This window comes from Nomascus leucogenys, chromosome 5, assembly GCF_006542625.1.
Source record: "Nomascus leucogenys isolate Asia chromosome 5, Asia_NLE_v1, whole genome shotgun sequence".
NCBI classification, from domain to species: Eukaryota; Metazoa; Chordata; class Mammalia; order Primates; family Hylobatidae; genus Nomascus; species Nomascus leucogenys.
This window is the reverse complement of record NC_044385.1, coordinates 76,533,379-76,556,820: the sequence shown is the minus strand read 5'-3', so window position 1 is coordinate 76,556,820 and position 23,442 is coordinate 76,533,379. Positions and strand designations below refer to the sequence as shown.

General features: G+C 40.4%; 1 protein-coding gene and 1 pseudogene across 1 annotated transcript in view; one reads left to right on the top strand and one right to left on the bottom strand.

Annotated features, from left to right (window-relative positions):
* LOC100598481 (leukemia-associated protein 1) overlaps positions 1–23,442 on the bottom strand; it is a 434,950-nt gene that overhangs the window by 147,022 nt on the left and 264,486 nt on the right. The window lies entirely within an intron of this gene.
* LOC100586634 lies at positions 21,318–21,671 on the top strand (annotated as a pseudogene).

Genomic DNA, 23,442 nt, shown 5'->3' with positions numbered 1-23,442 from the left:
ACAACATGGAGAAGCACAGGTCAATTTTGCCAATTTGAAACGCTCTGCAGCCCTTTGCCTGCCAGGGGCCTGGTCAGAGCTCTCAACTGGCCCCATCTCTCTTATCTCAGACAACAAATGCTCTGTGCTGCTTTCCTGAGTCTCCATTTTTCTACCTGGGATTAAAGAGTTCCAAGGGCCCCTTCAGCTCCAAAAAACTGGGTTCCAAATAGAACCCGAGCTCTAGTTCATTTACTAAACTGCACTGCACATCCAGACCACTTATCCTGAGCTTAAAGTTTCAGCAGTCCCCGTAGGACTCCATTGACTAGAAATACTTAACAGAATGCCCAGTTGAATAGAGACCTTATAAAGCACTTCTGTTGAATACAAGTAGTCTCTGATCTGCACTTTTATCATTGCTACTAAATGCTCCTGACCCTAGTAAATAATAAATGAAAAAGTTTTCTTACTCAGTTGAAAACTAAGAAACACTTGATTTGACGACTAAAAGAAAAGGACTGGATTCTTTGAAAATGTTTCTAAAGGAAAAGGGACATCATTTGTCAGGCAATAATAAGAAAAGTTTACCAATAGTATTTAAATTGAGATTTACCTGTGTTAAATTAAGTTTAGCCTAAAGCTGGTTTCTTACATATTTTAAGTTCAGCCTAAAGGTTTCTCCATACATAGTGAACTGTAATCTAACTAGATGTGTAAACAGACTGTCAGCTACGCTTGTGCCAATCACCAAGTTTGGACCAATCAAAGGCAGCTAACTGTTCAAACTGTACAAATAAGGCAAACATGGAGCTGTAACTAAGCCAGCTGTTTCTGTATCTCATCCTGTCTTCTGTATATCACTTTCCTTTTTCTGTCCATAAATCTTTTTCAACCACAAGCCAGCACAAGGTGACACTCTAAACCTATTCTGGCTCAGGACACTGCCTGATTCATGAATCACTCTTTGCTGACTTAAACTCTACTAAATTTAATTTTTCTAAGGTTTTTCTTTTAACACCTGCAATATAATCATAAATGTACCTGTAAGAGGAAAATAAATCATTCTTATTTTAAACAAAAACCAATTGCAGTTACATTTTTTTTTTAATTACCCATGTTTACCTTTCTGTTTGTTATTTGTTTGTCTATTCAACTTTCCTCCTATATCTCAGATGTTTCTTCTGGAACCATTTCCCTTCTTCCTAAAATATGTCCTTTGGAACTTCCTTTAGTGAGAGACTTTGGATAATAAAACTCTCGTTTTTTGTGTGCTTGAAATTGTCTTTATTTTACCTTCATTTGTGAAGATAGTTTCACTGGGTATAGAAATTTATGGTTGATGATTACTTTTGTTCAGGATTGGCCTTCTAAAGGAGAAGTGGAGTCAGGAATAGATTCCTGTTTTGTTTTGTTGAGGAAAATACCTCTTGGGTGTGGATAGGCCTTTGCAGACAAGGAATGGGAGGCCTCCTGGGCTCCTGGTTATACTAGGGCAAATCCAAGAGAGAGATGGATTGCTCTGCATAGCAAAGTGAGGCAAATTTTGCATTTCTAAGGCAGCCTAAAAAAGAAAGAATATGCATCCATGAATGAGGTAAAAGGATGATATTAAGAGGGTCTAGATAAAGAAGGAACTTCAAAAAATATAATGGAAAGTGAAGAGGTTGTGAAAGGAAAATAAATCTGGGACCCCAAAATCACTAAGCTGAAGGGAAAAGTCAAGCTGGGAACTGCTTAGGGCAAACCTGCCTCCCATTCTATTCAAGGTCACCCCTCTGCTCACTGAGATAAATGCATATCTGACTGGCTCATTTGGAGAGGCTAACTAGAAACTCAAAAGAAAGCAACCATTTGTCTCTTATCTACCCACGACCTGGAAACCCGCTCCCAACTTCAAGTTGCCCCGCCTTTGCCTCGAATTGTCCCACCTTTCTGAACTGAACCAATGTACATCTTAAACATAGTGACTGATGTCTCGTGACTTCCTAAAATGTATAAAACCAAGCTGTGCTGCTACCACCTTTGGTACATGTCATCAGGACCTCCTGAGGCTGTGTCACAGGTACGCGTCCTCAACCTGAGCAAAATAAATTTTCTAAATTAACTGAGACCTGTCTCAGGTTTTCAGGGTCCACAAGGTGGAGAGGAGACCTAGTCAATGAGATTAAGAATGATCTATAAGTTTCTAGAAAATTTTTGTTAATATAATTGTTTAGTGAAGAATTAACTTTACACACACACATAAAAGCTCTGGCTTTTGCCCTCAGGTACAAGAAAGTGATGCTAGGCCCCTGGAGCGTCCAGTCTAAGGGGAGTATCTTTGTTTGCCTGGGGACTTTGGCGATCAGAGAGTCTGATTACGTGATTTGTGATGGAGGCTTTAAGCCATGTTGTATCAGTTCACACTTGCAGAGGAACTGGGGATGAAAGATGCTAGCCAAAACTTCTGGGAAGGTCTGGAGACTGAAGATCAGCCATGCAGATAGTATGTGATTAGGCCTCAATAAAAATTCTGGACACCAAATCTCAATGAGCTTCCCTGCCCAGCAATGCCCTGCATACTGCCACAAACAGTGGTCGGGAGGAGGTAATACTGTCTATGATGCCAGCGAGAGAGGATGAATGGGAGCTCCACATTTCGACCCCTCCTGGGATTTGTCCAAGGCATCTCTTCCTTGGCTAATGTTAACCAGTATCCTGTTCCTGTAATGAATCACAAGTTTGGCTTTCAGTGAATTCTGTGGCTCTTTCTGGTAAATTACCAAACTGGAGGGATGTTTGGCAAACCCTCTGAACTTGTAGCTGGTATAGAGTAAGGGTAGCCTCAGCCCTCTGAAAAGTCAGCTTCACACAATAATCTCATACCAGCAGTACTCTGGGGTAATAAAGGACAAGAGACGACACCCTGCATAGGAGAAGGCAATGCCAAAACAAGAATGGCCTCCGGAGGTAAGAGCGACCATGGAAACCAAGTGACCACAGAGGCACAGCGTAGGTCCCCAATCCTGCATCCCCACAAAATAAACTTCTTGGAAATAGGGGCTCCGATCTTTTTGTTGTGCACTAGAGAACAACTTGCCTTTTTCACATGACTGCTGTGTCAAACAATTCATGCCTTTTTATTTAATTAAAGTACAATCCCCCAATCATCCTACACCACCTCCATAAGACTATAGGACTTAAAGGCTCCCAGGAGGCAGATTATTAGGTTGTAACAAAACCAGGCACATTAATAAATAAAAGTCTAAAATTCTTGCTTTGGCTGGGACTTAAACTCTTGAATAAAATGTATGCAAATATTTTTTAAATATATGCAGTGCATGGCACCTAATAGATATTCAATTGATGGCTTTGAATAAGGGGAAAATGAATGAATAAATAAATGTATGAATAAATACAGTTTATTCTCAATGGCATGTACTTATTCTATTAGAGAAAACATGAATACTTAAATAGGTAATCCACAAAAGTCCAACCTACACATTTTAACTGGTAGCCTCATGCTTCTCCCAGAAGTTCTTACCAGAGAAGCAAACGGGCAGTAAAAATGACTGGCTCAAGTTTCATCTCTTCAGCCTGCCTGCGCTTGGTGCCTTGGAACTTTTAACTAACAGCAAAATTCCCCAAATGCCCTTTTGACACCAAGGGTAAAAGAAAGAGTCTTACTGCCAATAAATAGGATTCTCATGCCCTGTTCCGCTAAGCACATAAGATGAAAAGCTACACAATAAAAGCAGCACTGCAGTTTTTATTCCACTCTAAGCCATTATTTCCTCACATAGCATTTGTGGTAACTATCTTTGATCGTTGACTAGGGCCACAGGTGGTTGGCCCTAGCTAGTATATCAGGAGTGTAATCTGAGTTGTCTCTAAACACATCACAGCAATGACAGATTATACCAATCAGAAGCAACTGTGTACTACCAAGCTGTAAACTGCAGACATTCTTTGGGTTTATGCTCTTAATTTACTTGCCACGAATGGGCTCCTTGAACTTTGTAGGTCTTTCATTTTCCAAAGCAAGCACATCTTCCGGGGCTTGAGTTTAATTCGATGCTACTGCTGCCAAAGCCAGATGGGATGCAAATGAAACTGGGTTCACCTTTCTCCCCCTGCACTGCTCACTAGGCAGTTCAACAGATCCATTGGCAAAAAAAAAAAAAAAAAAAAAAAAGACAGAGAAAATTGCAGTGGTATTCTGAGACAAAGCAGCCAGAGCCAGCACTGAAAATTATAGAACTAGTAATCTCATTGCAAAGCATTAAAAAGCTTACAGAGAAGGCTAATGCTCTGAAATCAAAAGGGTGGGACAATCAACACTAAAACCCAGAAGGTTCTACAGGACAGGGGAAAAGCCCAAAAAGAAGCCATAGAAAACAAAGCTTGTCTATGAGAGGCTGCTGGATTGACGTGTAAATTAGCCTAGACCTTTTGAAGGGTAATTTCCATAAGTATTCGAATCCTTAAAACCGTGCATATGCTGTGACCTGACAACTCCCCCCCCTTCTAGGACTTTATCCTGAGAGATAATTACAAATGTGTGCAAATATTTACCTTCAAGGTGATTTACCACAAAATTGATTACAGTAGCAAAAAATAAATAAACAGCCAAAATGTTCAACCATTGAGAATTCATTGAACTTTGGACATACAACAAAATATGACATAATAATTAAATATGTTGTGATAAAAAGAAAAACATATTTACAATAATTAGGTTAAAAAAAATAGAAAACAGTGTATGTGGTGTGCACCCATTCTTGTAATTAAAAGAGAAAGAGCCCTTCACAGATATATACCAAAATTTAACAGTGACTGAGTGAGGGTAACTATAAGTATTTTTATTGTCTGCTTTGTACTTCATTGGGTTTTCAATTTTTTGTGTATTATTTTTGCAGAGAAAAAAAGTTATTATTAAAAAATCCCTCAGAATAAACCAGAAGCATTCATTAGACTTTTTTAGCTACAAGGTACAAAGTCCTCAAGCTACTTCAAATTATGATAGAATTTATTATGAGGATGCATTGGGTAATGAATAAGTTTAGAAGTGGAAGTCACTGGAAATAAAAACAGGAATGTCTTGGGGCAATCAGTAAGGTGCACAGCCCAACCTGGCAAAAGACAATTGGAAGGTCCTAGAGTTGATCTAGGAATAAGGTTACCTCTTTGCCCCTCTGGTGCAGGCAGTCCATCCACCTCTCCTCTGTAACTTGCATTTCCTGTCTCCCATCCACAGCTCCTGACACAGCCTATCAGCCACCCTGCCTCCCACTCTGCTTTTCTCTTTCATCTCTCAAGGCTTCCACCTATACCTGACTGATTTCCTCAGAAATCCTCAGGGACCTTGCTGCCTCCCGGTGGCCTCTATGTGTTGTCTGCTAATTGACTGGTCCTGTCCTTGATTGGCAGTTGTGGCCAGTCCATGATCTGGCCAGCCTGGAATCCAGTGACCACTCCCATCACCAGCCATGATGAGGGGAAAAGTCCAATTATGGCTGCCTATGAGCAGTAGCTTGTTAACTGAGTAGTTTTCCTTGGTAGAAAACTGAGGGTGTCAAGACCTCACAACTGACCTGCCAGTAGGCCAGTACCAATATTTCAAACACTGTATGTCTGGAACACTGTTTCTACATTAATGAAATCTGCTTAATTTTGTTCAAAGTTTCACAAAGTTATGTGGGCACAGAATCCTTTTACTTTTTCCAAAACACCTGCTGTACTAATACCAGGTACCAAGTTTAAGAATTGCTGCTACAGAGTAAACTGTCATCACAGAAAAAACAATTAACAATGATATTTGTTCCATTTTTCTATGCCTGTATTCTCTGCATAAGTCATTTGGTTAAGATCCTCCGTCTTCTTCAGAGGAATTAAAATATTTTACCATGAAAATATTTGGCAAGCCTAGATTCATTCTTACTATAAAAATGAAGAGTTATTAAATATATTAGTAAAATAAGAGCAGCTTTCAGTTACTAAGGTCCTCTTGGGGATATAGAACTTCTAAATTAAAGAAATAAATAATCAGACTTAGAAACGAACTTGTAAACAGAATGTAGTTCATGCGTTTGTTGGCTTTTCTCCCCTGTGGATGGTTCATAACATAATTTAAAAGGGGAGAAGTTGAGCAGTTGAAGCCGTATTTAAAAAAAAGAAAAAAGAAAAGAAAAGAAAGAGAGAAAAGGGAGAGCCAAAAGCAAGGAAAGGGAGAAAGTAGAGATCTAGAACAATGTGAGACTGTGGCTAATAGGTCTGCAGTGGAAAAGGAATCAGAGAAATGGGGCCCAGGAAGTGGAGGTATGAGTAGCAGTTCATTTGGATACAATTCAGAGGTGGCTGGTAGCTGGCTGCTTTGTGTTTTGTATGTGTCTATATTGTTGCTGCTGCTGTTGTTGTTGTTGTTGTTGTTTTTCATGCCAGTTCACGGTGACTTTGGTGTGAATTCTGTGCTGATCCAACTCAAATCCCTCTGACTCAGCCAGGCTGCCAGCTCTGGAATTCCTGGTCATCAGAATCATTGTAGTTAGAATACTTGGGTCTTGCTGAGAAAAAAGGGCACAGAAATCTAAGACAAGTGAGATGCGTGATGCTTGTTTTACTATTTTTGTTTTAGTTTTGGTTTTTATCTCTTTAAGAAGAGGACTTCTATTCATGCACAATCAGATGAAGCTTAAAGAGTCTGTCCAGTAACCAAACCAGATTAAAGATGATCACTCACATCATTTGTTATGTGCAAGGATATTAAGGTCAAAGCCCTGTGTAGGAGAGGGAGAAAAGAAGGATGGAGGAAGGGAAGGGAAGGGAAAGGGGAGGGGAAGGGGAGGGGAGGGGAAGGGGAGGGGAGGGGAAGGGGAGGGGAAGGGGAGGGGAGGGGGAGGGGAGGGGAGGGGAGGGGAGGGGAAGGGGAGGGGAGGGGAGGGGAAGGGGAGGGGAGGGGAGGGGAGGGGAAGGGGAGGGGAGGGAAGGGGAGGGGAGGGAGGGAGGGGAGGGGAGGGGAAGGGGAGGGGAGGGGAGGGAGGGGAGGGGAGGGGAAGGGAAGGGAAGGGAAGGGAAGGGAAGGGAAGGGAAGGGGAGAGAGAGAGAAGAAAAGAAAGAAAGAAAAGAGAAAGGAAAGGAAAGAAAGAGAAAGAAGGAAGGAAGGAAGGAAGGAAGGAAGGAAGGAAGGAAGGAAGGAAGAAAGAAAGAAAGAAAGAAAGAAAGAAAGAAAGAAAGAAAGAAAGAGAGAGATGAAGGGGGGGGAAGGAGGGAGACAGCCAGGCAAACAGGAGTGGGGGGTGGGGGGTTAAGGAGAAAAGGAGAGAAAAGGAAAGAAGAAATGGCAAAGAAACATACATCAACCCAAAAGAATTCCAATGCTGATAATAATATTATAGTTATAATATCTGATTACTTTTACTTATAAAAACAAAAACCTAGTAACAATAGCCACTGTTATTGCATGCTTAGTATATGCCAGCAGTGTGCACAATTTATCCATTATGGCATTTTATTCTCAAGACACCTCTTTGAGACAGACACTGGTACACCATCCCTCATTAGCAATTCAGAAATCTAAAATCTCTGAAAACTGAACATTTTTTCATAAGTCTAAAGCAAACTTACTTGGCAGCAAAACCTAACAAACTAACCTGAGGCTACTTATAGTCTTTACTTAACTCATTTGGTGCACATTTCACTACAGAAAAATTAATGTGTTTCATTAAGGGATATTGCCCTCCAACGCCTCTGAGTGTTCTATATAATACATGACAATATGTACTTTATTATCTTTCTATAATACTAAAAGTTCTGAATTCTGAAACTCATCTGGTTTCAAGAGTTTAGGATAAGGGATTGGTTCTGCCTATTTTACAGATAAGGAAACTGAGACCAGTTCTGTTTGTCTTCATTGATGTATTTACCTTGGAATTTTGGTTTGTATCTTTGGGACTTCACCTTTTTGGTGATGGCTTAAAATTTTTTTCTCCACACTATCTCCTTTCACTTATGCACTGATGAGATTTTAGCAAGTTCTCTGAGGGAAAAGTTTTTAAAAACCTCTTTTTTCCCCCAACATGGAAAATGCTGACATCCTCAAAACTTTTCCTGGAACCCAAGTGAACTCGTTTTTAATTCCCCCACCCTTCATTTTCAGATTTCTCAGTGTATTTAATGCTACCCTTCCTCAATTCCACCCAAAGCTCACATGGAGACACGAAGGGCATTGGTGAGGAAGCCGGTGAGGAGTCTGCATGAGCCTGAGACGTTGCTAAGCTCTCTGATATCTGCGGTGAGAGTGTCTATGCGAAGATTACCCATGCTGGGCTCCAGCGTTTCAACCCCAACCCCACAATGAGCTCCTGGTCATTCTGTGGTCTAAACTCTGAGAGAAGAGAGCATTCCATACTATACTACATTTCGTAAACAATTATTTGATACGTGGAAGAAACCATAAATATTATTTATCTTACCATGGGCCTCAGAATGTCCAAACACCACAGCTAATTAGGGTTCAATAATAGATTCAATAAGCTGAAGCCTGTTTTTCTGGTTTATCATAACAAGTAAAGCAATGGCCACTACGTTCTAATTTGTAAGCATTTTGTTTGATGGCTTTGAGTAGAAAGTACTTAGCTTTGCCTGTCCTATAGGAGGTCCAGCCACCATCTAAAGTCAGCACTAAACTACATCTGTTGCCATTTACGATACTTTTTTCCATTTGTGGAAAAAGTTATTTGTTATAACCAAACATATATTCAAATACAGAGGGAGCTTTTGCTAAAAGATTAGAAAGTCAATATTTCCTAACTGGCAAGGAGAAGGATTTGGTCAAAGCCAATGAGAATTTCTTCTATGATCAGTCTTTCCCCAGGAGCTGGCTCCTGTGAAGATTATAACTCACGTGCTGCAGATGGGAGTAAAGTTGACACTGTGAAGCAAACCATACTAGTATATTTCACCATCTCAGGGTAGCCCAGTTGAAAAGTTTTAATCAAGATTCCCTAAACCATGATTTCTCAAATTCAGCACTATTGACTTTGAGGGTAGATAATTCTTTGTTATAGGGGCTGTCCTATGCATTGTCAATGTTTAACAGCATTCCTGGCTGACACCCACTAGATGCTGGTAACATCCTCCTCACCAGTCATGACAACAAAAAATGCATCCAGACATTGCCAATGTCCCCTGAGGAGTGGATGCTCCTCCACTCCTTGTGCATGATATACATTAATATTTCCATGGAGGTGACTTGCCAAGATTCATAACCTTGTCCTTAAGCAAAAATTTGCATGTGTGTGTACCTTTATTTTTTTAATGAATTGAACATTTATTTAAAATCATATTGTGCTGTTTATAGTATGCTTGTCTTGCATGTTTTACTTAATCACATATCCTCCAGAACTGTGAGAAGTTTGTTTCTGCTGTTAAGCTACCTAGTCTACAGTATTTTGTTATAGAAGTTCATATTAACTAAATACTAACTAACTAAATCAATCTCTCTCTTCATAAATTTCTTTTTAAAATATCTTTAAAAGAATATACTGTGAGCATGATTTCCATTCTTAACATATTAAACATTCATTTTTCACTTTATAATGATAGCAAAACAAAATTATCTGATGTTATGTTTTTAAAACTATATAATAAAATTTTTCTTATTTAAAAAATTTATATATACATATATAAGTAATATGTAAAATGATATAGCCACTCTGAAAAACAGTTTGGCAATTTCTTACAAAACTAAGCATGCAATTACCATATGACCCAGAAGTGATTGTACTATACTTGGTCACTTATCCCAGATAGATAAACTTATGCTCCCACAAAAATCTGTACATGAAATTTCACAGCAGCTTCACTGGTAATAGCCAAACATGAAAACAACCTAGATATCCTTCAGTGAGTAAATGTTTAGAAAGAAAAGAAAGTGGTATATTTACTTATTTTCATAGTATAAAAGATTATATTATGAAAGTTACATATTAAAATACATAAATCCTTGATGCATTTGGTGCACAGTGAAGGGTGTCATTGTGTGTGTGTTTGTGTGTCTGTGTGTGGTGTGTTTGTGTGTGTGTGTTTTCAAATGGCCACCCAATTATCTCACTCCTTATAGAATAAACTACTCCAACTGGCCTTCCACTCCACCACCCACTTTATCCCTTCACCCTTCATCTTTATCCTCTTCAAATAGCTCTTGTGGAAGTTGAAATGCATTCGGTCGTATATCTTCCTCTCTTCTTTTCAAAGAGGTCTGTACCAATATTATCACTTGCCTAAAGAGTTTTTTTTTTATTAACACTCAAAATTAAAACTGCAGAAGGGAAGCCCTACAACTCTTAGAGCCTCCTGAACTCTACACAAAACTTGCCTAGGTGGAGAGCTGAACAGCAGAGTGCCCAAGTCCAACTTTGACAAGAAGGGAAGCTTGGGCTTTGCTAGGACAGCAGGTCAGGAACCTTCCCGAGACATAACTCCTAAGGTGGGGCTTCCCAGGAATAGTGCTGAGGGCTTTAAAGAGACTTTCTCCCAAACCCAATCCAGAGGCTGAGGTTGATCTGCCCACCTCTGTGCTCTGCATACTGCAGACCCTGGAGCAATTTCTGCTAACAAAGCTACTCCTGTGAGGAATCCAGCTGTGTCTTGCAAGCCATTTTCACAATATTATTTTTCAACTCCCTTGTTGGATCTTAAGAGAGGAATTTCAGGGAAGGGAGAGGAAAGGGTGTCAAGGGCTTAAGTTCACACCTTATTATGCTTTTACTACTCTTCATAGTCACATTTCAACAATTCGTGGTAAGAAATAAATACTTTGGCTCTTGGCGGAATGATTCCAAGTTACTCTTCGCCGCTCAGCTCTCCCTGGCTCATGGGTCAAGCCTTTCTCTCCAATAGGGAGTCCTCCATTCTTCTCATCTCATACCTCAATTCCTAGAAAAGCTTCCTCACCACTTTTCTTCCTTCATTCCTCCCACTCTACTCCATGCCACACACAGCTGTCAGAATAATCTTCTAAGAATCCTACTTACATCGTGAAACTAATTTAATTACTCCCGCTTCTCTCTCCCTCCCCACCTCTCCAGGCTCAGTCTGAGTTCTATCTCCTCCCTGAACTGTTCCACAATGGCCCTAGTCCCTAGAGACCTTTGCCCCTCAATGCTACCATACCAGGGCTGATATTCATGCGGTACAGATTGTCCACTCCCACAGTGTGTTCTGATGGGATCGGCATCCATCGTAATCCAGTCTGATGCCTGTGCAGTATTGGTTGTTAGAAATTTTGACAGATATTTTGACTGTCATCCTTGTCTACGGCATCTATTGTCTGGATCACTCATCTTGGTATAAACTACATGGCCTTGCTATTTAAATATTCCCAGTGTGCATGTTTTTACTTTCCTACCAGATTGTGATTCATTCTCTGAGGGCAGCCATTCTTGCACCCAATCCCCAGGAAGGAGCCCAGAAGCACGTGCCAAGCTGGTCCCTCCAACAATGGCTGGAGGAATCAATGGATGGAGTAAATAACTAATTTACAATAAAAATTTAAACGCTGCACTTACTTCCCATCATCCAGCCTACAAATTTTAGAGCCTCCTGCCTTGCCTTAGTGTACCCACCTCCAACACACTCCACCTGTCTTCTGCCCTCTCCCTCTTACTGTTTATTATTTCCTGAATGTGCACACCCCACCTGGCTGTCTCCCTCACACACTGAAAATGAAGTCCCTCTGGATGCTGCCCGGTGACAGTCCCTCCTCCCCTCTGTGTGCTCTGGACTTCCTACACTGATACTTGAAAGTTATTTCTAAGAGATTTTAAATTCCCACTCAAGTTTCCAACAAGTCAGAGTTTTCTGGGCAAAGCATGGATGCCAAGGAAGATACCCCAGTTTCACAGCTGATAAGCTTTATTGACGACTTATTTTAACTCTAGCTGAAGAAGACCATGAAACTAACCACCCCGTTTAAAACTGAAAACACACTCTCCTTGCCCCCAGCCCTCCCAATCTTCTTCAATCTGTTCTGTTTCTATATCACTCATCTCCTTCTAATAGCTTATGATTTACATATTTAATCTGTTTACTGTTCATGTCCCCAAACTAAAACATGAGCTCCACAAGGGCAGAGATTTTTAAAATTGTGGTGAAATACACACAATATGAAATTTACTATTTTAACAATTTTTAAGTGTACAATTCAGTGGCATCGAGTACATTCACATTGTTGTACAACCATCACCACTATCCGTCTCCAGAACTCTTCATCTTCTCAAACTGAAGCTCTGTACCCGGTAAACACTAACTCCCCACTTCCCCTTTTTGCCAGCCCCTGGCAACCACTCTTCTACTTTCTTTATGAATTTGACTGGTCTAGGTACTTCATATAAGCAGAACCATATATTTGTCTTTTTGTAACTGGGTGATTTCACTTAACATAATGTCATCAAGGTTCACCCATGTTATAGCATATGTCATAATTTCCTTCCTTTTGAAGACTTAATAATATTCCATGTGTAGTAAATGCATGTAGGCTACATTTTGTTTATCTATTCACCTGCTGATGAGTACTTGCATTGCTTCTACCTTTTGGTTAATGCTGCTATGAACATGAGTCTACAAATATCTCCTCAAGATCCTGCTTTCAATTCCTTTGGGTATATTTCCAGAAATGGAATCATTGGATCATACGGTAAATATATTTTTAATTTTCTGAGGATCTACCATACTGTTTTCCATAGTACCTGTGCCATTTTACATTCCCGCCAACAGTGCACAAGCGTTTCAATTTCTCCACATCCTTGTCAACACTTGTTACTTTCTGAAATGTCAGGGATTTCTGTCTATTCTATTTGCTGGTGTATGCCAAGCATGAAGAACAGGGCTTGACACGAAGTCAGCACCTGATAAGTATTCATACAATTCAACTGTAGAACTGGTAGTGACAAGTGGCCCAGGACGGCCTGGGTTTGAACCTTGGCTTACACACTCAGATACTCCACATGGACACATTATTTGGCCTCCATGAAGTTAAGGTTGGGTTGTCATTCATCTGCAACAGCACCTATCTTGAAGGGTGTTGTCAAAGCCCAATAAGATGAGAGATGTAAAGCTCCCTGCCCACTGTGTCTGATACAGGACTCTCTTGCACATTTCCTTCCTTCCACACTGATTCTCTTGAACAGCACATTAAGCTGACTTGGATAAGAAAACTATCAGTAATCAAGATTGGTTAGAGAGAAGTCATTGTCTTTTTTGGTTAAGTTTCATTTCATCACCTCTTGATTTGTGAATCTAAGAGAATTCCCATCGACCCACAACCTCCTACACTGCCTTTTTTCTTCTTCGTAGCACATATCATTACCTACAAGTATATGCAATGTCTATTATTTTTATCTGTGTATCCATCTTCTCTACCAGAACACAAGCTTCAGGCAGGAAAGGTCTTTATTTTTCTTGACTACTGCCATATCTACAAAGCCCAGAACAATACCTGCAACATAAAAAGTCTCAAGAAATATTTGTTAAATGAATAATTCATTTAAACAGTTACTAATCACCTGTACAGGTATAGGCACTGTGCTTACTACTGGGCATCCTATATAAATAAAATACAATTCCTGCCCTCAAGGATCTCACAGTTTAATTAAAAGATGATTATAAACAAATTATTAAATATAGTTTGAGATGCACAGTAAAGGAGCAGGTAAAAAATTATACAAAGAAAAAAGGTATTAAGTCTATCCGGAGGATGCTGTCAAAGAAGGCTTTCATAGGAAAGTGTCCCTGATGAATATTTTGAAGATTAACTAGGGTTGTTTCAGTAGGAAAAGAAGGAAACGGCATTGTAAATTTAAGTGATAGTTAAAGTCACAAAGACAAGACACATAAGGCTTTATTGTAGAAACAACAAGCAATTTTGTGTAACTAGATATAAAGCTAAACGGAGAGAGTGATCAGGAGCCCAGAGCCCAGAGGGGGCATAAATCATGGAGGCTTATTCAAGCATCATGCTTAGACTTGATGCTATAGATGATCAGAGCCACCAAAAGGCAACACACAAGTAGATATTTATTTTAAGGAATCTATATGGCCCTGGTATGTCTGGAGGCCAGCTGGGAACCCCAGAGCTTCCTGGAGGACACCCACCATGGGGACTGGACCAAGCATTCCATTTTCATTCTCTGGGGGCTGCAATGGGCTGCTAGACTGGCAGCTGGGTGCTGGACTCAAATTTGAGTCTTCTTATCTTCAAACTCTTCATCTTCTCAAACTGAAACAGCAAATTCTGAGAGTCTGAATCTCTGTTCTAACACTTTAAAGAACATTTTATCAGGGTCCTAGTCACTGGGGTTTTAGAACAGCTCCTTGGGTTAGGGTAGTTATATAGAATGTGGAATAAATAGCCATTGGACCTTTGGCTTTAACATTACACATTTCAAATTGTTTTATCTATAGAACTAACCTGGCCTATACTTGTGTTGACCCACTAGTAAAAAAGAGAATGTCTATTAAGCTTGGGCCAATTTATAGTCTGAATGAATGTGTTCTGTATGGTGGGAGGAGAAAGATTTGGCCATACATTGCTACATCCCATGTTGCCTATGGACAAGAGTGTTCCTGACTGTATTCCTTTCCTAGGGCTACCATAACAAAGCACCACACATTGAGCAGCTTAAAACAGAAACATATTCTCTCACAATTCTGGAGGCTAGAGGTGTAAAATTGAGGTGTCAGCAGAGACATGTTCCCCGCTAAACCTGCGGGTGAGTGTCCTTCCTTGCTGCTCTCCTAGCTACTGGTGATTCACTGGCAATTTCTGGCATTCTTTGGCTTGTAACTGCATTAATGCCAGTCTCTGCCTTAGTTGTCACATGGCATTCTCCTTGTGTGTTTCTGTCTTCACAAAGCCACCTTCTTATAAAGACACCAGTCATATTGGGTTAGGGGCTACTCTGATCTGAATGTTTGTGTCCCCTCAAAACTCATATGTTGAAATCCTAACCTCCAAGTTGATGGTATTAGGAGGCGATGACTTTTGAGAAGCCATGAGGGAGGAGCCCTCATGCATGGGATTAGAACCTTTATAAAAGAGACCCCGTAGAGCTAGTTTGCCCCTTCCCCTATGTGAGGACACAGTCAGAAGGCACCATCAGTGGACCAGGAAATGGGCCCTCACCAGACACTGAATCTGCTGGTATCTTGATCTCAGACTTCCCAGCCTCCAGAACTACAAAAAATAAATATCTGTTGTTTATAAGCCATCTAGTTTATGGTATTTTGTTATAGCAGCTCAAACAGACTAAGACATGAACCCACTCTGCTGTGAGGGAGAACCTGTCCCAGGCCTCTCTCCTGGCTTCTGGTGGTTGGCTGGCAATCTTTGGCATCCCTTGGATTGGAGTTACATCTCCCCACCTCTGTCTTTATGTTCAAGACATTCTCCCTGTGTACAAATTTCCCCTTCCTATAAAGGCACCAGTTATCTTGGTTTGGGACCCACTCTACTCCAGTCTGACTTCATCGAAACTAATTGTATCTACAACGACCTTATTGCCAAATAAGGTCACATTCTGAGGAAATGCAGGTTAGGACTTCCACATATCTTTTGAGGGGAAGATATCACTCAACCTATAGCAATACCTCTTCTTTTGGCTGTTCACTTGCAGTAGTTAATCCAGTGCGATGAATGTGACAGTAAGTGTCCCAATGTGAATTAAATCATCAGGCTAGCTCTGCCTACAAAAGCACATAGTAGCACCATGGTTAGTTACCTCACACCAACACACCAAACAGCTTCACTTTCAAGATGACCGGAGAAGAGGTTGAGTGGGGTTTCATCAAACTTGGGGTCATTCTGACTAAAAGCTGGAATAGGAACTTTTCATTGTCACTTAAGACATAATGGCATTGTTGAACTTTAATGGCACAGTGAATAGAATATCAGTTTATGGGGCACACTCAGGTGCTTCTGTGCTGTCATCTCATTTGAGGCTTTTCAAAGGACAGTGGTGCTTTTAATCACAGCACCACTATATAATAATTAGTAATGACAATATGTCCTTTGAGTTGCCCTAGAGGGCCACAGAATCTCAGGCTGCCACCCCTGCAATTAGATTAACAGCTGGCAAAAAGCCAAATTAGGGAGAGAGGGGAGAGATCTACTACCAAATTCAATAGGTGTTTGTTTTGAATTAAGCATTCAACCTCCTGGTGGGGAAATCTGCTCTGATTGTACCTTGCCATTTACATACATAAAATACGTTAAAAGAAAAATACATATCCTGTACCCTGTTAGCCATTAACAGTTTTCAGAGTTCTTTCTCATTAGGCTATTTCTAATGGGACCCATGAGACTCAAGTTCATGATTGAGGGAGCTGCCCCTATGCCAGAGAAGGTCCCTGAGAACAACCAGGAAGACACAGTTTGTGTGTCCCTTATTTATTTTATTTCGTTCAAGCAAACAGTTGGCATGAGCAGACATTTCCTATTGCCTGGGCACTGTTTAATCACTGTTTAAATATTTGCCATCCTGTCTTTGTTTTGGTTAGAATTGCTGAGTTAATGTAATACAGATTTGTACCCTCTGCTGAGTGAAATATAGATTTCATCTTCTGAACTAGGGCTATGTTCACTGGAAATAGTTTTCTCACTCCCCACCCCCACTGCTTGTCTTTCATTTTATGCATTATATTAATCCTTTTCATAGCTTCTCAAATGCCTACAGGTTACCGACAAATTGCCCCCAGGCAGTTTCAACACTTTCGGTTTCAGCAAACCTGGCCTTATGTGTGACTCATTGTGAAATTTTAAGGACCCTTAAGTCAATTTCTGAGTACCAACTTAGAAAAATATCCATCCTAGGCAAGAACCTCATCATCTGATGGACATTCTCAGGTTAAGGTAAAATGAGTTTCTGGCCTCAGGCCAGTTTCTGACCGGCAGCGGGTTTGTACCAAGGACCCCTTCTGTTAATGAAACTGCAAGGTGGAGCTGGATCCGGGTTAACTTGGCTTCTGTGTAACCTGATTTCCCCCAGGCCTCACATCCTGGGTATACTTAAACAGTCACCTTAACAGTCATAACTCAGATTTCACTGCCTCTCACTCCCACCTGTTGATAGAGAGCCTATGGCTCCATATTTTGCAGAATTTTTATAAAAGTGCATTTCATTTTAACAGACTCTCAATGTCACACTTCACAAATCGAATGGGATCTGAACAGGAAAGAACTATGAGTATGTGGCAGCATTCTCACTCTTTCTCCTCCTCTCTGATAACCATGATTCAGTTCTCTAGCAAGGCTGTCACTTCCGGCTCCTGCTCCCCTCGGAACAAGCACCCTCTCACTCCCACACTCCTCAGTCCTCAGCAGTAGGTTCTTCTGCAAGAACTTGCAGACTGGCCGGACGGTCAGCTCTCAATCCCAATTGGACTCTACCTTAGGACTCCAGCAGACCTGAAATAGCTGCTCACTTCTCTGGAAAAAACTTCGTTGAAATTAAAAGGTCTCAGGCCTCTTATTCCAATAATTGCAGACTAGATAATTACTACCAAACCATCTACAAAAGCAAACTAGAAAAACTGGATAAAATATTAAAAATACGTTTGATGAAACAAGAAAGTGAACACAATAGTGAATAATCATCATGACAGAACCCAACAGAAGACATAAGATAGAAAACGAATGAGAAGAACCCTACCAAAGCCCTAACTTACTGACATGAAAGTTTCCAGGCCATATCATAGGAATGAGAAACTCCAGTGCAGCTCAATGATTCCCTACAATGAAGAAATGAAGCAAGGGTTTGGAAAGACCAACATGGCTAAAGTTGGCAGGACAGAGGGGGGACAAAAAGCTGCAGGGAAAGAGAATCGGACATCTGTAGATGGTCCCTCTGAATATTCAACAGAATACTAATCAGTGCACACAGCTGAGGAAGCTAGCAGAGACCAGGGGAAGAACCATCTAAAAGAATTACAAAGGACAGCAACTGGAGCTCACATGAGGTCAGAAAAAGTGACTGTTGCCAGTAAGTAGATTGGAGAACCTTATAATTTTACATATAATTGAGTAGAATATTCAGAAAGATGTTGCCTCAGTAGTAGAAAGTTATTAGCCCTAAGCTAAATGATGTTCTAGTCTTGCTTTCCAAATACGAAAGGTAAGCCATAAATGGATCAGTTTCTAAGTAACTTAACTGCATCTCAGAACAAAGCCCAAACATGTATAGGAATAAAAAAAAATAACCATCACAATGTCTGCCATTCAAACAAAGTTATTGGGCATGCAAAGAAATGAGAAAACATTGAGGAGAAAAATCAGTCAAAAACAACCCAAAACTGACACAGATGTTAAAATTAACAGGCAAAGGAATTTAAAAAGATATTAAAACTGTATTCCATGTATTCAAAAAGTTTAACAGAGACGGAGGAGTTATTTTTAAAGACCTAAATCAGACTCTTAGAGACAAAACTGCACTGGAAGGGATTAATGGCAGGTAAATTCAACTAAACACTTAAGGAAGAAATAATGCCATTTGTACATAGACTCTTCCAGAAAATTAAAGAAGAGGGGAGACTTCCCAATTCATTCTGCAAGGCCAGCATTGCACTGATAACAAAACTAACCAAAAATATTTCAAAAGGCTGGGCGCAGTGTCTCACGCCTGTAATCCCAGCACTTTGGGAGGCCGAGGTGGGCAGATCACGAGGTCAGGAGATCGAGACCATCCTGGCTAACACAGTGAAACCCCGTCTCTACTAAAAATACAAAAAAAATTAGCCACGCATGGTGGCGGGCGCCTGTAGTCCCAGCTACTCGGGAGGCTGAGGCAGGAGAATGGCGTGAACTTGCAGGCGGAGCTTGCAGTGAGCCAAGATAGCGCCACTGCATTCCAGCCTGGGCGAGAGGGAGACTCCGTCTCAAAAAAAAAAAAATTTCAAGAAAAGAAAACTACAACCTAATATTCTTCATAAAACAGATGTAAAAATTCTCAGTGCAATTTTAGAAAATCAGATTCAACAATATATAAAAAGGATAATACATCATGACCAAGTGAGGTTTGTCCCAGGAATGCAAAGCCAATTTAACATTCCAAAATCAATCACTGTAATTCACCATATTAACAAACTAAAAAAGAAAAACTATATACCATTTCAATACATGTATAAAAAGCATTTGGCAACATGCAACCTTCATTCTGATAAAAACCCTTAGCAAAATAGAAATAGAAGAAAAGTTCCCCAAATAAACGAAGGACATCTACAAAAAATCTACAGCCAACATCCCACTTAATCGTGACAGACTGAATTCCTTTCCCCTAAGATCAGGAACAAAACAAGGATATCTATTCTCATCACTTTTGTTCAGCATTATACTGAAGATTCCCACCAGCACAATATGTAATGAAGTACAAACTAAAGGCATAAAGATTGGAAATAGAGAATTAAAAGCAAGAAAATGACAAGATCATCTGTGTGGAAAATCTGCCGGAATGTACAAAGAAGCTACTAGAACTAGTAAGTGTGCTAACTAATATAGCAAGATTACAGCATTGCAATACTAGTATACAAAATTAATTGTATTTTGTATATAAGCAATGAAAAATCCAAACATGACATTCAAAAAACAATACAATTTACAATGACATCAAAGAATACAGAATTCTAGGAATAAATCTGACAAAAATATAACCTATACACCAAAAATAATAAAACATTGCTAAAAAATTTAAGATGGTCTTAATAAATGAACAAATATACCTTGCTCATGAATTGGAGGATTCAATATTTTTAAGACGTCATTTTTTCTAAGTTGATGTATAGATGCAACACAGAATCTGATGAGGAATAAATACTCAAAGTATTAAATTGGTACAAAAGTAATTGCAGTTTTTGCCAATAAAAGTAATGGTAAAAACCACAATTACTTTTGCACCAACCTAATATATAAATTCCTAAAACACAATGAAATCAATTTAAAAATGGGCAAAGGACTTATATAGACATTTATCTGAAGATATACAAATGGCCAATTGACATATGAAAGGATATTCAACATCACTAATCATTAGGAAAATACAAATCAAAATCATAATGAGATACTATCTCACACCCATTATGAGGGCTATTTCCAAAAAAAAAAAAAAAAAAAACCCAGAAAATAAAGTGCGGATGAGGATGTGGAGAAATCGGAACTCTTTGCACTATTGGTAGCAATGTGAAACCGTATAGTCGCTTTGGAAAAAAGTATGTAGGTTCCTCAAAGAATTAAAGATAGAACTACCATATGATCCAGCAATTCCACTTCTAGGTATATACTCAAAAGAATTGAATGCAGATATCTGTACATACATTTTCATAGCACCATTATTCACAATGACCAAAAAGTGGAAGCAACCCAAGTGTCCATGGATGTATGAATAAATAAGCAAAGTATGGTATGCCGATAATGGAATAGTATCTGGCCTTAAGAAGGAAGGGAGTTCTGACTCATGCTGCAACATGGAGGAACCTTAAGGACATTATGCTAAGTGAAATAATACAGTCACAAAAAGACAAATAGCATGTGACTCCACTTATAAGAGGTACTTAGAGCAGTCAAATTCATAGAGACAGAAAGTCAAATGGCCATTGCTAGGGGTTTGGGGGAGGGAGGAGGGGAGTTAGTGTTTCATGGGTACAGAGTTTCTGTTTGGGAAGATGAGTTCTGGAGACTGATGGTTGTACAACACTGTGAGTATACTTAATGCCACTGAACTGTACACTTAAAAAGGGTTAAGATTGTAAATCTTATGTGTATTTTACCACAATAAAAATTTTTTTACAATACTAAGTTAAAAAATAAAAATAAAAAAGAAGACCTCTCGGCCAGGCTTCTATGCCTTATGTGTGAATAATGCCTTCGAGGAGAGGCTATTGGCCAAACACCAATCACCCATTGCCAAAACTTGATTCACCAGAGAATTGACTTTAAATTGTTTTTTCACACGTGCTGATGGTTGTCAGCATCCAGGGTAATAAACCAAGCCAGGACAGGCACCCCTGTGTTTTCACAAGTCATCATTTGTTCCTAGCAATTCATTCATTAAGCACACCAACATTAAGCATCTTTCTGTGTTCCAGGCATTGGACAAGGTGCTGAGGTTTCAATGGGGAATAAGGCATAATCACTGCCCTCATGGAGTGTCCCTAGTGCCTACTGCTGGGCAGAGTGGTGAGGGTCCAGGGAGGGGGACTAGAAAGAGAGAATAAACAAACAAACAAGCAATCTTAATATTAAAAATTATGTGGAGGACCTCGCAAAGGTTTTCTTCTTCCTCTTCCGGGGACATTGTCTGCAGGCACTCAGAATGGTCCAGCGTTTGACACACCGACATGGGCTTTCCTGCAATACAACCTCTAACAAAACTAAGCTGTCCAGAACCCCTGGTAATAGAATCATTTACCTTTATACCAAGAAGGTTGGGAAAGCACCAAAATCTACATGTGGTGTGTGCCCAGGCAGACTTTGAGGGGTTCATGCTGTAAGACCTCAAATTCCTATGAGATTGTCCAAAACAAAGAAACATGTCAGCAGGGCCTGTGGTGGTTCCATGTATGCTAAATGTGTTCATGACAGGATCAAGCATGCTTTCCTTATCAAGGAACAGAAAATCGTTGTGAAAGTGTTGAAGGCACAAGCACAGAGTTAGAAAGCTAAATAGAAAACGAAACTTTTTGATTAACAAAAATGAAAAGACTTGCAAAAAAATTGTGTAGAGTGAATAAACAAGTGCTTCTTTGTCAAGAAGCAGCTGGAGGAGGATATTATAGGAAAAAAATATCTAAGAAGCCACCTCCATAGAAGGTAACTCCTTGAACTGCTTGACAGAGAGGTTAAACAGCAAACCCCATGATGCTATAGTGAGATGCCCACATTTGGGAGAAAACTGTAGGTTCTCTCTTTAAGACTTAGCTCTTTTTGGAAACCCACTCCATAAGCACACTATTAAAACATGTCAGATGGAAGAGATGTAGGTGTACTTATACATATACATATATTAATATATATATATCCAAATAGGTTCTTTCAAAGAATGACAGGTTTTGCCTCCCTGAGATCACTGGAACTTAGGATTTTATCTATAGCTTTCTGTTTTCATCTTTAGGATTTATTTTGAACAGCAAGTTTTGCACCTGTACAGAAAGTTTTTAGCTGACTTTAACAACTCAATTCATCGAGTTGTTCCTGAGTGCCTGCCTGCCAGGCCCTGCTCTAGGCACAGGGACACAAGAGTGACGGTGCCTTGTTGAGACATGAGCATCCCAGCACTCAAGGAGCCTGAGCTCCAGGGATAACAAGAGTTCCTCCCAAGGTGACTTTCCCTGGGTGGGAATATCATATCAGATGACATCTCTAGTCTCAGACCAAATTACAAACTCAAAGAAACTTGGTAGGGTGGCAGGGCAGGGCAGGCCTGTGCATGCAAAACAGGGGCCCCGGCTAACCTTCTAGGGAGGGCACACGTTTCAAAAAATTTTTTGGCCATATTGGTTCCTTCATTCATTAGTTGAGCAACAACTACATCAGTGTTTATCCCAGTGGCTATGGGAGCTGATGGCCCCAACAGGAACTCTTTCCCTTCAGAGCTAGGGTCTCAGGACAAATGAGAAACACCTTGTGTGGAGTAGGCTCCTAGCTCAGGGTCACACAGCACTGGTGGCAGGGCTGGGATGAAAGGTCTGCTGATAAGAGTGTTCCCATCACATCCTTTGGTGGATGCACACATGCAGATCAGCATTTGGGGGCAGTCTTCTCCCCTACACTTCCAGCACGGCCCAAGGCTGCATCAGGTGTGATGGCGCAGCTGGCTCTGACCTTGGCATGAGCCTAATCTAAGCAGAAGATGCCAGGAAGGAGGTACGGAGTGGCATGCTTTCCCTATTTGGTGCCTTCAAGGCTGTGCTGCCCTTGGGCTGGACTGGTGAATGGAGAAAGTTGGTGAGACAGTGGATACGATGAAGTCAACCTGTGATCTTAAACTGGAGGGGAAGTACTCCTTGTTTATGGCTTAGAGATCCCACCCCGAGGAAGAGTGCTCAGCAAACTGAGGGCAAGGCACACTCATCAAAGAACCCACTAGTTTGCAGAATCAGTCAAGCAAAGCGATTGATGCCGTCATCAAAGGAATGATGTTATGCGCAAATTACCTAGCTTGCTACAGACACTGGCAGCTTTTCCCTGCCTCTCCAACTGCAAAAGCAAATCGCACTCCACCTCTAGAAATGAAAAGAAGCACTCCCTCTCCAGGGACAACCCCAGTAAGGCACATGGGAAAAATATAAAGCTCATCCAGTGCTCAGCTCTTTCCAAAAGTCAGACACCCCTCACGTCTTCTATCCCATGTGTGGCTATGGCCCAATGTCCACAGGAGGCATTTCTCTGCTAGAAAGGTAGATCTCTTCCAGTCTTCCCAGTCAAACAAGAAGGCTCAG